Genomic DNA, 13216 nt, shown 5'->3' on the forward strand with positions numbered 1-13216 from the left:
CTTTTTTATGAAGGATGAAGATTGGGCTGTGTAAATATGGTGAAACTAAAGAAGGAAATTAGTGAAAAAGATTCTACTTACAAAAATTAGATGAAATCTAAACCAGTAAATAATATAGAGAAGAATCAGTATCATTAGTTTCAACCAAATTTGGATCTATTTCTTTAACTTTTATATCTTTAGAAGATTCATACAAAAAAGTTACTCTAACCTTCCACAAACTAATTGTTACAAACAGGTTGTTCCCGTTGTTATCCCAAGAATATACTAACACTGCCATGTTAGTTTTACTCCCTATGGTATTTTGTTTTTTGTCAATGTACGATGTGTAAAAATGCCTTATCGTCCTATGGTTTTGGTTAGTGAATGCACTGTCAGTAAAAACGGCTACTTGTCCTCTGTTTTTGGTTATGAAGTATGGGTACGGTGAAAATGCTGAACTGGTTGTTTGCTTTGTTTCAAGAGTATAATATTAACTGATTTTGGAATTAATCTGTCCTAAAAAAAAGTGCATGTCACTAGCTGACTGTCATGGATTACGTTGTGCAGATGTGTAGTGGTTGTTGCTTCTCACTTTTGAGTTTATTGGATGGTTTCATGGACATTACAATGGAACTCTAGAAGTAGCTAATAGTTTTCTGCTTGACATTAATCCCAAACCTTCAATGTTTACAGACATATTTGCCAATTTACCCCTTCGACTTTGTACAATTAATATCTAACACTGAAATATTTAGGCAGAGGGATAAAATGCGTAGCGAAAAGAGTACGCTTGCCAGAAAATAGGAGCAGTAAGAATATATAATCACTAGCAAAGCAACCATAAAGCAGAGTAAACCCAATAAATAATCATCTCAATTAAGTAAAGAGGCATTTATAATAATACATTATTGTGATGAAGACTTTTACGAACAACTCTACTCCATAGAAAATTTAATGGAAAATTAAATTTTCTACCCACTCAGACCTGCCAAACACCCCTCCACAAGTGTTTTCACCGTGTTTAATTATCATTATTCAATTTTGATTACAGTACTTTTTTTTATCAGACTAGTGTATATAGATTACAAAGCTTCTCTCTATTTTATCCACTTACTGTATTTCCCCACGAAAAATCTGATACCCAAGTGAAACCCAATTATTATAGTTGAAGGAAATCCTGTATCCCCTAAATCTGGTTATTTGCGGCAAAAGTAAAGGTCATATTCATTGAAAGCGCACTATTCAAGCTATAAAAAATAATTTTCATATCTGATATCCGGGTCTGATTGGAACTGAATTCTACTGATAGATCTACAATTTCCACAATATCAAGAAAACTATCTCAAACTCTGTAAATGAAGCGAACATTATATGTCCCTATAGAAAAAGGAATATTACCTTTTGAATTATTACTAGTTTATACAGGAATCTCTTGTGGCTTTCACAAGGGGATGGGTTCCAACTGAAACTTCTCATTTTTTCCACAATGCTCTGCTTTGCTAGGAAAATGTTGGATTGTTACAATCTGAAATGTATTAAAAATAGTGATAAAACTAAGATAAATCCAAATGTCAGTTTATTAAATCAATCAAAATGTCAATTTATTTCATTATCAATTTATCAACTAAAATTATTCTACAGTATTTTTAAAATATTAATTTTGTTTTCCGCCATAAAATTACAACCAATGTTCGCCAAACTTCTATTGAGATATTACATGGCTGAGTGTATAAACTGTAGACAATGCTAACCAAGGGAACCAACTTTTCCTAATTCACACCAGTCTCTTCAGCCATATGCAATTTATATTAAAAAGATTTCTTGTTCAAGTTTGTATTTTCAAAATGATAATTATCTGACATCTTTAATAACTATCTTTACACTTACTTTAATATAACATGTAAACTGTGTAAAATGACAAAGATGGATAATATACCATTTATTTAATAAACTTACAATGTTAATTACATTGAGTAAACCTTTAAATGGTAAAATATGCTTTGCTGTCATACTGTAACAATGTAACATTGAACTGTAATTTACTCGTATTTGTGTCTTGCCTGCAATATTTCATATATATTAAATAGCCTTGTCCAAGTAACATACCTGTAATACAATAGAGTAAATTTATATTTTCAATAATCCTTTATACTGTTAAAAACACAGTTATTCTTGACCAGGATTGATTAAGCCTAACCTCTCCTCACATTAAGGATATTCTGACCTTTCACTTACAGTTATGTTAATTATGCTTATTCAGTATTATGTAAATAAAGAACTGGTGAGGTAATGTTAGAAATAGTAGCAAAATACTGTTTTGCAATTTATTACAGTATACAAATTACAGTAGATATTACAGTAGATGTGGCCCAAGACAACTACTGGATGAATAGAAAATGGTGAAATGTCAAAAAATTCAACAGGGCCAACAATTCCAAATAATAATACATAGACTAGTGTGCAAGTCTAACCCCGCATGTCTATTCATTTCAATGCCTAGGATATAACCTTGTACATTGTAAATTAGACGGCTTAGAGGGAAGGATGAAAGTAATATTAATCTGAAATTATGTGTCTCATTTGGTCAATCAGCAATGCGAGCAAACATGATGACGGAAGGGAAACTACAGAACACATTTTGTTCCTACCTGTGTACATATCAAACGGGTGAAATTCAAACTATTCTTAGCATGATGCAATGGTTTCTTCTAGGGAGTTATTAACACACAGTCAACTGATCATCTAAGTTGGAAGGGCAGTTATGTATAAAACATCTCTTGGGGGACCTGTAAAATATATTAAGTTTTTATATTTACACAAGATTTTATCATTCTTGCACAATATTCACATTGAATACAAAATTCATAAAAACATTTTACAATGCACTGAATAAGGTTAATGACTGCTGGAAAACTACTGTTTATCGTATAGAATGCCGTTGTCAAGGTAGTCGTGTACATATTGATGTATACTGTACAAAAATTACCTTGTTTATCCTATCTTTTGCTTTTGACTTTAATTTCTAATGAAGAGATTTACTTTATTTTCTTAAAGTGAAAATGTCCTCTTGCTTGGAAGCATGCATGAGACTTATTTTCACAGCAAGTTTATAAATACATTTGTTGTTTTAATAAGTTTCTAAAACCAATGTACTGTACTTACAAAGCAGACTGCAATCATACAAATCTTTTTCATTTCACTATTGACACTAAGACAACAGAAGTTAAAATGTGGATTTTAAATTTAATTTTCCATGAAAGGTGAAGATTGAGCTGTGTAAACATGGTGAAAGTAAGGCAGAGGGAAATAGGAAAAAAAATCTCATTACAAAAATTAGATGAAATCTGAACCAGTGGATAATATGGAGAAAAATCAGTATCATTACAGTTTCAACCAAATTTAAATCTATTTCTTTACTTTCATATCTTTAGAAGATTCATACAAAAAAGTTACTCTAACCTTCCACAAACTAAGAGTCATTTATAGAAAGGTTGTTCCTGTTGTTATCCCAAGGATGTACTGACACTGCCATGTTATTTTTCTTACAATGGTATTTTGTTTTTTGTCAATGCCCCACATGTAAAATTGCCTTGTTGTCCTATGTTTTGGGTAGTGAATGCACACTCAGTAAAAATGGCTACTTGTCCTCGGTTTTTTATTATGAAGTATGGGTACGGTAAATATGCTGAACTCTTGATTGTTTGCTTTCTTTCAAGAATATCAAAGTTAACTGTGATTTTGGAATTTATGCATCCTAAAAAAAGTGGGAGTCAGTAGCTGACTGTCATGGATTACTTTGTGCAGATGTGTAGTGGTTGTTGCTTCTCACTTTTGAGTTTATTGGATGGTTTCATGGACATTACAATGGAACTCTAGAAGTAGCTAATAGTTTTCTGCATGACATTAATCACAAACCTTCAATGTTTGCAATTTATGATTCTATTTTAGATAAGTGAAGTGCTTAACCAAAAGGTCACAGACATTTGCCAATTTACCACTTGAGTTTGTACAACATATATCTAACACTGAAATACTTGGCCACAGGGATAAAATGTGTAGCGAAAAGAGTACGCTTGCCAGAAAATAGGAGCAGTAAGAATATTTAATCACTAGCAAAGCAACCATAGAGCAGAGTAAACCCAATAAATAATCATCTCAATTAAGTAAAGAGGCATTCGTAATAATACATTATTGTGATGAAGACTGCTGCAATCGACTCTACTCCATAGAAAATGTAATGGAAGATTAAGTTTTCTATGCACCCGAAAACCTAGCAAACATCAACCCCCCCCCCCCCCCCCGAGTCAAGTATTTTGACCTTGTTTGATTATCATTACTCAATTTTGATTACAGTATATTTTTTTTCATTATCAAACTACAGTGAACCCTCGTTTATCGCGGTAGATAGGTTCCAGTCGCGGCCGCGATAGGTGAAAATCCGCGAAGTAGTGACACCATATTTACCTATTTATTCAACATGTATATTCAGACTTTTAAAACCTTCCCTTGTACGTAGTACTGTTAACAAACTGCCCTTTAATGTACAGAACACTTAATGCATGTACTACAGTACCCTAAACTAAAACAGGCACAAATATTAAAGGTGATTTTATATCATGCATTTCCTAAACATGCTAAAAAGCACGATAAAAAATGGCAACCAATGTTTTGTTTACATTTATCTCTGATCATAATGTAGAAACAAACTGGAGGTAGAGCTTTGCTTATTACCCAGACATATTTCCCATACTTTTCCCTTAGAACTACATCACATCTTCCTACTTTAGATATATATATATATATATGTATGTATATATATGTATATGTATGTATATATATGTATGTATATATATGTATATGTATGTATATATATGTATATATATGTATATATATATGTATATATGTGTGTATATATATATATATATATATATATATATATATATATATATATATATATATATATATATATATATAAATTTATATGTATACACATATACATACCTACATATATACATAAATACATGCATACATATATATATATATATATATATTACTGACCTACATATATACATAAATACATGCATACATATATATATATATATATTACTGTATATATATGGGTTATGGAAAAAATCCGCGAAGTGGTGAATCCGCGATGGTCGAACCGCGAAGTAGCGAGGGTTCACTGTAGTGTGTTTAGGTTACAAAGCTTCTCTATTTTATACATTTGATGCATTTTCCCATGAAAAATCTGATTCCCCAGTGAAACCCAATTATTAGTGTTAAATAAATCTGGTTATTTGCGGCAGAAAAAAGGTTAAATTTGTTGAAAGCGCACGATTCAAGCTAGAAAAAATTTTTCATATCTGATATCTTAATATGGTTAAAACTAATTTTACCAAGAGACCTACAATCTCTCCAATATCAAGAAAACTATCTTATAAACTCTGTAAATAGAGCAAACATAACATGTCCCTATAGACAAAGGAATACAGTATTACCTTTTAAATTATAACTAGTTTACACAGGAATCTCTTGTGGCCTTCACAGGGGGATGGGTTCCCACTGAAGCTTCTCATTTATCCACATTGCTCTGCTTTGCTAGGAAGGGGTTGGATAGTTACAATCTGAAATGTATTGAAAATACAGTGATAAAACTAAGATAAATCCAAATTTCAATTTATTAAATCAAAATGTCAATTTATTTTACTATCAACTTATTATCTAAAAGTTGACACAGTATTTTTCAAATATTTATTTTGTTTTCCCCATAAAATTACTACCACTGTTCGCCAAACCTAACTTCTATTAAGACGGTATTAAATGGCCGGAGTGTATATACTGTAGAAAATGCTAACCAAGGGAACCATCTTTTCCCAATTTATATCAGTCTCTTCAGCCATATGCAACTTATATTAAAAAGATTTCTTTTACAAGTTAGTATTTTTAAAATGATAATTATCTATGACATCTTTAATAACTATCTTTACCCCTAGTTTAGCATAATATGTAAACTGTAAAATGACAGGGATGGAAGATATATTATTTATTTAATAAACTTACAATGTTAACTGCATTGAGTAAACATTTGAAAGGCAAAATATGCTTTGCGGTCATACTGTAACAAGGTAACTGATTTCATTTTAATTTACTCATATGTGTCTTTTCTGCAATATTTCATATATATTATATAGCCTTGTCCAAGTATCATACCTGTCAAACAATAGAGTAAATTTATATTGTTAATAGTCATTTATACTGTTAAAAACACAGTTATTCTTGACCAGGATTGATGAAGCCTAACCACTACTCACACTCAGTATATTCTGACCTTTCACTTACAGTTATGTTACTTATGCTTATTCAGTACTGTATAAATAAAGAACTGGTGAAGTAATATTTAGGCACTATAGTAGCAAAATGCTGTTTTGTAATTTAATACAGTATACAAATTACAGTAGATAGGACAAACTACCCAATAAAATATGTGCAGGACCAAAGACAACCACTAAATGAATGCAAAATGGTGAAATGTCAAAAAATTCAACAGGGTCAATAACTCAAAATAATAATACATACTCTAGTATGCAAGTCTACTACTGTATCACATGTATATTTATTTCAATGCTTAGAATATAACCTTGTACATTGTACATTAGATGGTTTAAAGGGAAGGACGACACTAATATCTTATGTTATGCCTCATTTGGTCAATCAGCAATGCGAGCAAACATGATGACGGAAGGGAGACTACATAATATTTTGTTCCTACCTGTGTACATATTAAACTTGTGAAATTCAAACCATTCAACTATTCTTAGCACGATGCAATGGTTTCTGCTGGGAAGTTATCAACAGTCAACGGACCATTTGCAACTGTGAAGGAAAGTTTTTCCTGTATATAACATCTCTTGGGGGACCTGTTAAACACAACATTCACATAGAATACAAAATTCATAAAAACATTTTACAATGTGCAATATAAAGTTAATGACTGCTGAAACGCCACTGTTTACTGTATAGGATGCTGTTTGTCAGAGTAGTCGTGTACGTGTTGATGTATATTGTACAAAAATTGTCTTGTCCATCTTACTTTTTACTTTTGACATTAACAATTTCTAATGGAGAGATTTACTTTACTTTCTCTAGTGAAATTGTCCTCTTGCTTGGAAACATCCATGAGAAATTTTTATAGCAGGTTTATAAATACATTTGTTAAGTTTGAATCATGAATTTCTAAAACCAATGTACTTACAAAATACTACAATCCCACCAAACTATTTTAATTTCACTTTTGACAATAAGACAACCGAAGTTAAAATGTGGATTTTAAATTTAATTTTTCTATGAAGGATGAAGATTGAGCTGTGTGAATATGGTGAAACTAAAGAAGAGGGAAATTAGTGAAAAAGATTCTCCTTACAAATATTAGATGAAATCTGAACCAGTGGATAATTTGGAGAAAAATCAGTATCACTACAGTTTCAGCCAAATTCAGATCTATTTCTTGTACTTCTATATCTTTAGAAGATCCTTACGAAAAAGTTATTCTAACCTTCCACAAACTGAGTTACAGAAAGGTTGTTCCTATTGTTATCCCAAGGATGTACTTGCACTGCCATGTTAGTTTTTCTCCCTAAATGTATTTTGCTTTTTGTCAATGCATGTGTAAAAATGCCTTGTCACCCTGTTTTTGGTTAGCGAATGCACTGTCAGTAAAAATGGCTACATGTCCTCGGTTTTTGGTTATGAAGTATGGGTACGGTAAAAATGCTGAACTCTGATTGTTTGCTTTGTTTCAAGAATATAAAATCAACCATGACTTTGGAATTCATATGTAAAAGAAAGTGTGTGTCGGTAGCTGACTGCCATGGATTACGTTGTGCAGATGTGTAGTGGATGTTGCTTCTCACTTTTGAGTTTATTGGATGGTTTCATGGACATTACTACATTGGACCTCCAGACAGTACATTGGAACTCCACAGGTAGCTAATAGTTTTCTGCATGACATTCATCCACAACCTTCAATGTTTGCCACTTATCATTCTATTTTCGATAAGTGAAGTGCTTAACCAAAAGATTACAGACATTTGCCAATTTACCCCTTTGAGTTTGTACAATATATATCTAACACTAAATACTTGGCGACAGGGATAAAATGTGTAGCGAAAAGAGTACGCTTGCCAGAAAATAGGAGCAGTAAGAATGTTTAATGACTAGCGAAGCAACCATAAAGCAGAGTAAACACAATAAATAATCATCTCAATTAAGTAAAGAGGCATTCGTAATAATACATTATTGTGATGAAGACTTCTACGAACAACTCTACTCCATAAAAAATGTAATGGAAAATTAAGTTTACCATGCATCCGAAAACCTGGCAACAGTCCCCCCCCCCCCCACGTGTTTTCACAGTGTTTCATTAACAATATTCAATTTTAATTAGAGTATTTTTTTTTTTAATCAAAGACTTGTGTGTTTAGATACACAGCCTTTCTCTATTTTACCCATTTACTGTATTCTCACACGAAAAAAAAAGATTCTCTAGTGAAACCCAATTATTATAAGTAAAAGGGAATCCTGAATCTCCTAAATCTGGTTATTTGCGGCAGAAATAAAGGTTAAATTTGTTGAAAGCGCACGATTCAAGCTAGAAAAATAATTTTCATATATCTTTATTTGGTTAAAACTAATTTTACCAAGAGACCTACAATCTCTCCAATATCAAGAAAACTATCTTATAAACTCTGTAAATAGAGCAAACATAACATGTCCCTATAGACAAAGGAATACAGTATTACCTTTTAAATTATAACTAGTTTATACAGGAATCTCTTGTGGCCTTCACAGGGGGATGGGTTCCCACTGAAGCTTCTCATTTATCCACATTGCTCTGCTTTGCTAGGAAGGGGTTGGATAGTTACAATCTGAAATGTATTGAAAATACAGTGATAAAACTAAGATAAATCCAAATTTCAATTTATTAAATCAAAATGTCAATTTATTTTACTATCAACTTATTATCTAAAAGTTGACACAGTATTTTTCAAATATTTATTTTGTTTTCCCCATAAAATTACTACCACTGTTCGCCAAACCTAACTTCTATTAAGACGGTATTAAATGGCCGGAGTGTATATACTGTAGAAAATGCTAACCAAGGGAACCATCTTTTCCCAATTTATATCAGTCTCTTCAGCCATATGCAACTTATATTAAAAAGATTTCTTTTACAAGTTAGTATTTTTAAAATGATAATTATCTATGACATCTTTAATAACTATCTTTACCCCTAGTTTAGCATATGTAAACTGTAAAATGACAGGGATGGAAGATATATTATTTATTTAATAAACTTACAATGTTAACTGCATTGAGTAAACATTTGAAAGGCAAAATATGCTTTGCGGTCATACTGTAACAAGGTAACTGATTTCATTTTAATTTACTCATATGTGTCTTTTCTGCAATATTTCATATATATTATATAGCCTTGTCCAAGTATCATACCTATCAAACAATAGAGTAAATTTATATTGTTAATAGTCATTTATACTGTTAAAAACACAGTTATTCTTGACCAGGATTGATGAAGCCTAACCTCTACTCACACTCAGTATATTCTGACCTTTCACTTACAGTTATGTTACTTATGCTTATTCAGTACTGTATAAATAAAGAACTGGTGAAGTAATATTTAGGCACTATAGTAGCAAAATGCTGTTTTGTAATTTAATACAGTATACAAATTACAGTAGATAGGACAAACTACCCAATAAAATATGTGCAGGACCAAAGACAACCACTAAATGAATGCAAAATGGTGAAATGTCAAAAAATTCAACAGGGTCAATAACTCAAAATAATAATACATACTCTAGTATGCAAGTCTACTACTGTATCACATGTATATTTATTTCAATGCTTAGAATATAACCTTGTACATTGTACATTAGATGGTTTAAAGGGAAGGACGACACTAATATCTTATGTTATGCCTCATTTGGTCAATCAGCAATGCGAGCAAACATGATGACGGAAGGGAGACTACATAATATTTTGTTCCTACCTGTGTACATATTAAACTTGTGAAATTCAAACCATTCAACTATTCTTAGCACGATGCAATGGTTTCTGCTGGGAAGTTATCAACAGTCAACGGACCATTTGGAACTGTGAAGGAAAGTTTTTCCTGTATATAACATCTCTTGGGGGACCTGTAAAATATAATAAGTTTTTATATTAACACAAGATTTTATCATTCTTACACAACATTCACATAGAATACAAAATTCATAAAAACATTTTACAATGTGCAATATAAAGTTAATGACTGCTGAAACGCCACTGTTTACTGTATAGGATGCTGTTTGTCAGAGTAGTCGTGTACGTGTTGATGTATATTGTACAAAAATTGTCTTGTCTATCTTACTTTTTACTTTTGACATTAACAATTTCTAATGGAGAGATTTACTTTACTTTCTCTAGTGAAATTGTCCTCTTGCTTGGAAACATCCATGAGAAATTTTTATAGCAGGTTTATAAATACATTTGTTAAGTTTGAATCATGAATTTCTAAAACCAATGTACTTACAAAATACTACAATCCCACCAAATTATTTTAATTTCACTTTTGACAATAAGACAACCGAAGTTAAAATGTGGATTTTAAATTTAATTTTTCTATGAAGGATGAAGATTGAGCTGTGTGAATATGGTGAAACTAAAGAAGAGGGAAATTAGTGAAAAAGATTCTCCTTACAAAAATTAGATGAAATCTGAACCAGTGGATAATTTGGAGAAAAATCAGTATCACTACAGTTTCAGCCAAATTCAGATCTATTTCTTGTACTTCTATATCTTTAGAAGATCCTTACGAAAAAGTTATTCTAACCTACCACAAACTGAGTTACAGAAAGGTTGTTCCTATTGTTATCCCAAGGATGTACTTGCACTGCCATGTTAGTTTTTCTCCCTAAATGTATTTTGCTTTTTGTCAATGCATGTGTAAAAATGCCTTGTCACCCTGTTTTTGGTTAGCGAATGCACTGTCAGTAAAAATGGCTACATGTCCTCGGTTTTTGGTTATGAAGTATGGGTACGGTAAAAATGCTGAACTCTGATTGTTTGCTTTGTTTCAAGAATATAAAATCAACCATGACTTTGGAATTCATATGTAAAAGAAAGTGTGTGTCGGTAGCTGACTGCCATGGATTACGTTGTGCAGATGTGTAGTGGATGTTGCTTCTCACTTTTGAGTTTATTGGATGGTTTCATGGACATTACTACATTGGACCTCCAGACAGTACATTGGAACTCCACAGGTAGCTAATAGTTTTCTGCATGACATTCATCCACAACCTTCAATGTTTGCCACTTATCATTCTATTTTCGATAAGTGAAGTGCTTAACCAAAAGATTACAGACATTTGCCAATTTACCCCTTTGAGTTTGTACAATATATATCTAACACTAAATACTTGGCGACAGGGATAAAATGTGTAGCGAAAAGAGTACGCTTGCCAGAAAATAGGAGCAGTAAGAATGTTTAATGACTAGCGAAGCAACCATAAAGCAGAGTAAACACAATAAATAATCATCTCAATTAAGTAAAGAGGCATTCGTAATAATACATTATTGTGATGAAGACTTCTACGAACAACTCTACTCCATAAAAAATGTAATGGAAAATTAAGTTTACCATGCATCCGAAAACCTGGCAACAGTCCCCCCCCCCCCCACGTGTTTTCACAGTGTTTCATTAACAATATTCAATTTTAATTAGAGTATTTTTTTTTTTAATCAAAGACTTGTGTGTTTAGATACACAGCCTTTCTCTATTTTACCCATTTACTGTATTCTCACACGAAAAAAAAAGATTCTCTAGTGAAACCCAATTATTATAAGTAAAAGGGAATCCTGAATCTCCTAAATCTGGTTATTTGCGGCAGAAATAAAGGTTAAATTTGTTGAAAGCGCACGATTCAAGCTAGAAAAATAATTTTCATATATCTTTATTTGGTTAAAACTAATTTTACCAAGAGACCTACAATCTCTCCAATATCAAGAAAACTATCTTATAAACTCTGTAAATAGAGCAAACATAACATGTCCCTATAGACAAAGGAATACAGTATTACCTTTTAAATTATAACTAGTTTATACAGGAATCTCTTGTGGCCTTCACAGGGGGATGGGTTCCCACTGAAGCTTCTCATTTATCCACATTGCTCTGCTTTGCTAGGAAGGGGTTGGATAGTTACAATCTGAAATGTATTGAAAATACAGTGATGAAACTAAGATAAATCCAAATGTCAATATATCAAATAAGTCAAAATATAAATTTATTTTATCATCAACTTATAGCCTAAAATTCTTCTACAGTATTTTTGAAATATCTACTTTCCCCCCCCCCACTCCCATAAAATTACTACCACTGTTCGCCAAACCTAATTTCTATTAAGATGATATTAAATAGCTGGAGTGTATATACTGTAGATAATGCAAACAAAAGGGAACCATCTTTACCAAATTTATACCCGTCTCTTCAGCCATATGCAACTTATATTAAAATGATTTCTTCGTAAAACTTCGTATTTTCAAAATGACAATTATCTATGACATCTATAATAACTTCATCTTTACTCTTAGTTTTTTACATTAAAACATGTTAATTGTATATAATGACAAGGATAAAAGATATACCTCAACAAAATTACACTTAACTACATTGAGCAAACCTTTAAAAGGCAAAATATGTTTTGCTGTCATACTGTAACAATGGAACTAATTGCATTGTAAGTTAGTCCTACTTGTCTTGCTTGCAATATTTCTGATATAATGTAATGGGTTTATTTCCACATAATTTAAAAAGTTAGTAATACGAATAATGCAGTTTAAAATCATTTAAGGCTAACCCTCATCCTACCAGTACTCTCAAACTGATAACCTCATGGAAATATTTTTAATAAACTTTCCAAAGCCGAGACCATTTCTTATCTAGTTGGCTCTTACAACAACAACCTATATCTCATACATTTAGATGTTATTACTTTGTTTCATAGAGGAAAACTAAAACTACATGAAATTTTTACCATTTATAATCTTGTTAACATTTACTTACAAAATCTACCTAAACTCTGTAAAAGATATATTACCATGAATTTCTAAAGAATGTAATATGGAAAATGTCTTAAGAAATGAATAAGATATATCAAACAAGATTTGTTTTTTA

The 13216-nt window shown here is 31.6% G+C and overlaps 1 protein-coding gene across 7 annotated transcripts in view; it reads right to left on the reverse strand.

Annotated features, from left to right (window-relative positions):
• LOC137655060 (uncharacterized) overlaps positions 1-13216 on the reverse strand; it is a 78987-nt gene that overhangs the window by 5022 nt on the left and 60749 nt on the right. For 2 of the 7 annotated variants that reach the window (XM_068388959.1, XM_068388957.1), the window contains exons 3-9: positions 12123-12248; positions 10052-10199; positions 8784-8909; positions 6755-6902; positions 5484-5609; positions 2631-2768; positions 1381-1507 (exon numbers count right to left, since the gene is read on the reverse strand). The gene's annotated coding sequence lies outside the window, so the exon portion shown is untranslated. The remainder of the gene's footprint in view (positions 1-1380; positions 1508-2630; positions 2769-5483; positions 5610-6754; positions 6903-8783; positions 8910-10051; positions 10200-12122; positions 12249-13216) is intronic. The other 5 variants (XM_068388961.1, XM_068388958.1, XM_068388962.1 and 2 more) reach the window with 5 other exon arrangements.

This window comes from Palaemon carinicauda, chromosome 16, assembly GCF_036898095.1.
Source record: "Palaemon carinicauda isolate YSFRI2023 chromosome 16, ASM3689809v2, whole genome shotgun sequence".
Classification (NCBI taxonomy): domain Eukaryota; kingdom Metazoa; phylum Arthropoda; class Malacostraca; order Decapoda; family Palaemonidae; genus Palaemon; species Palaemon carinicauda.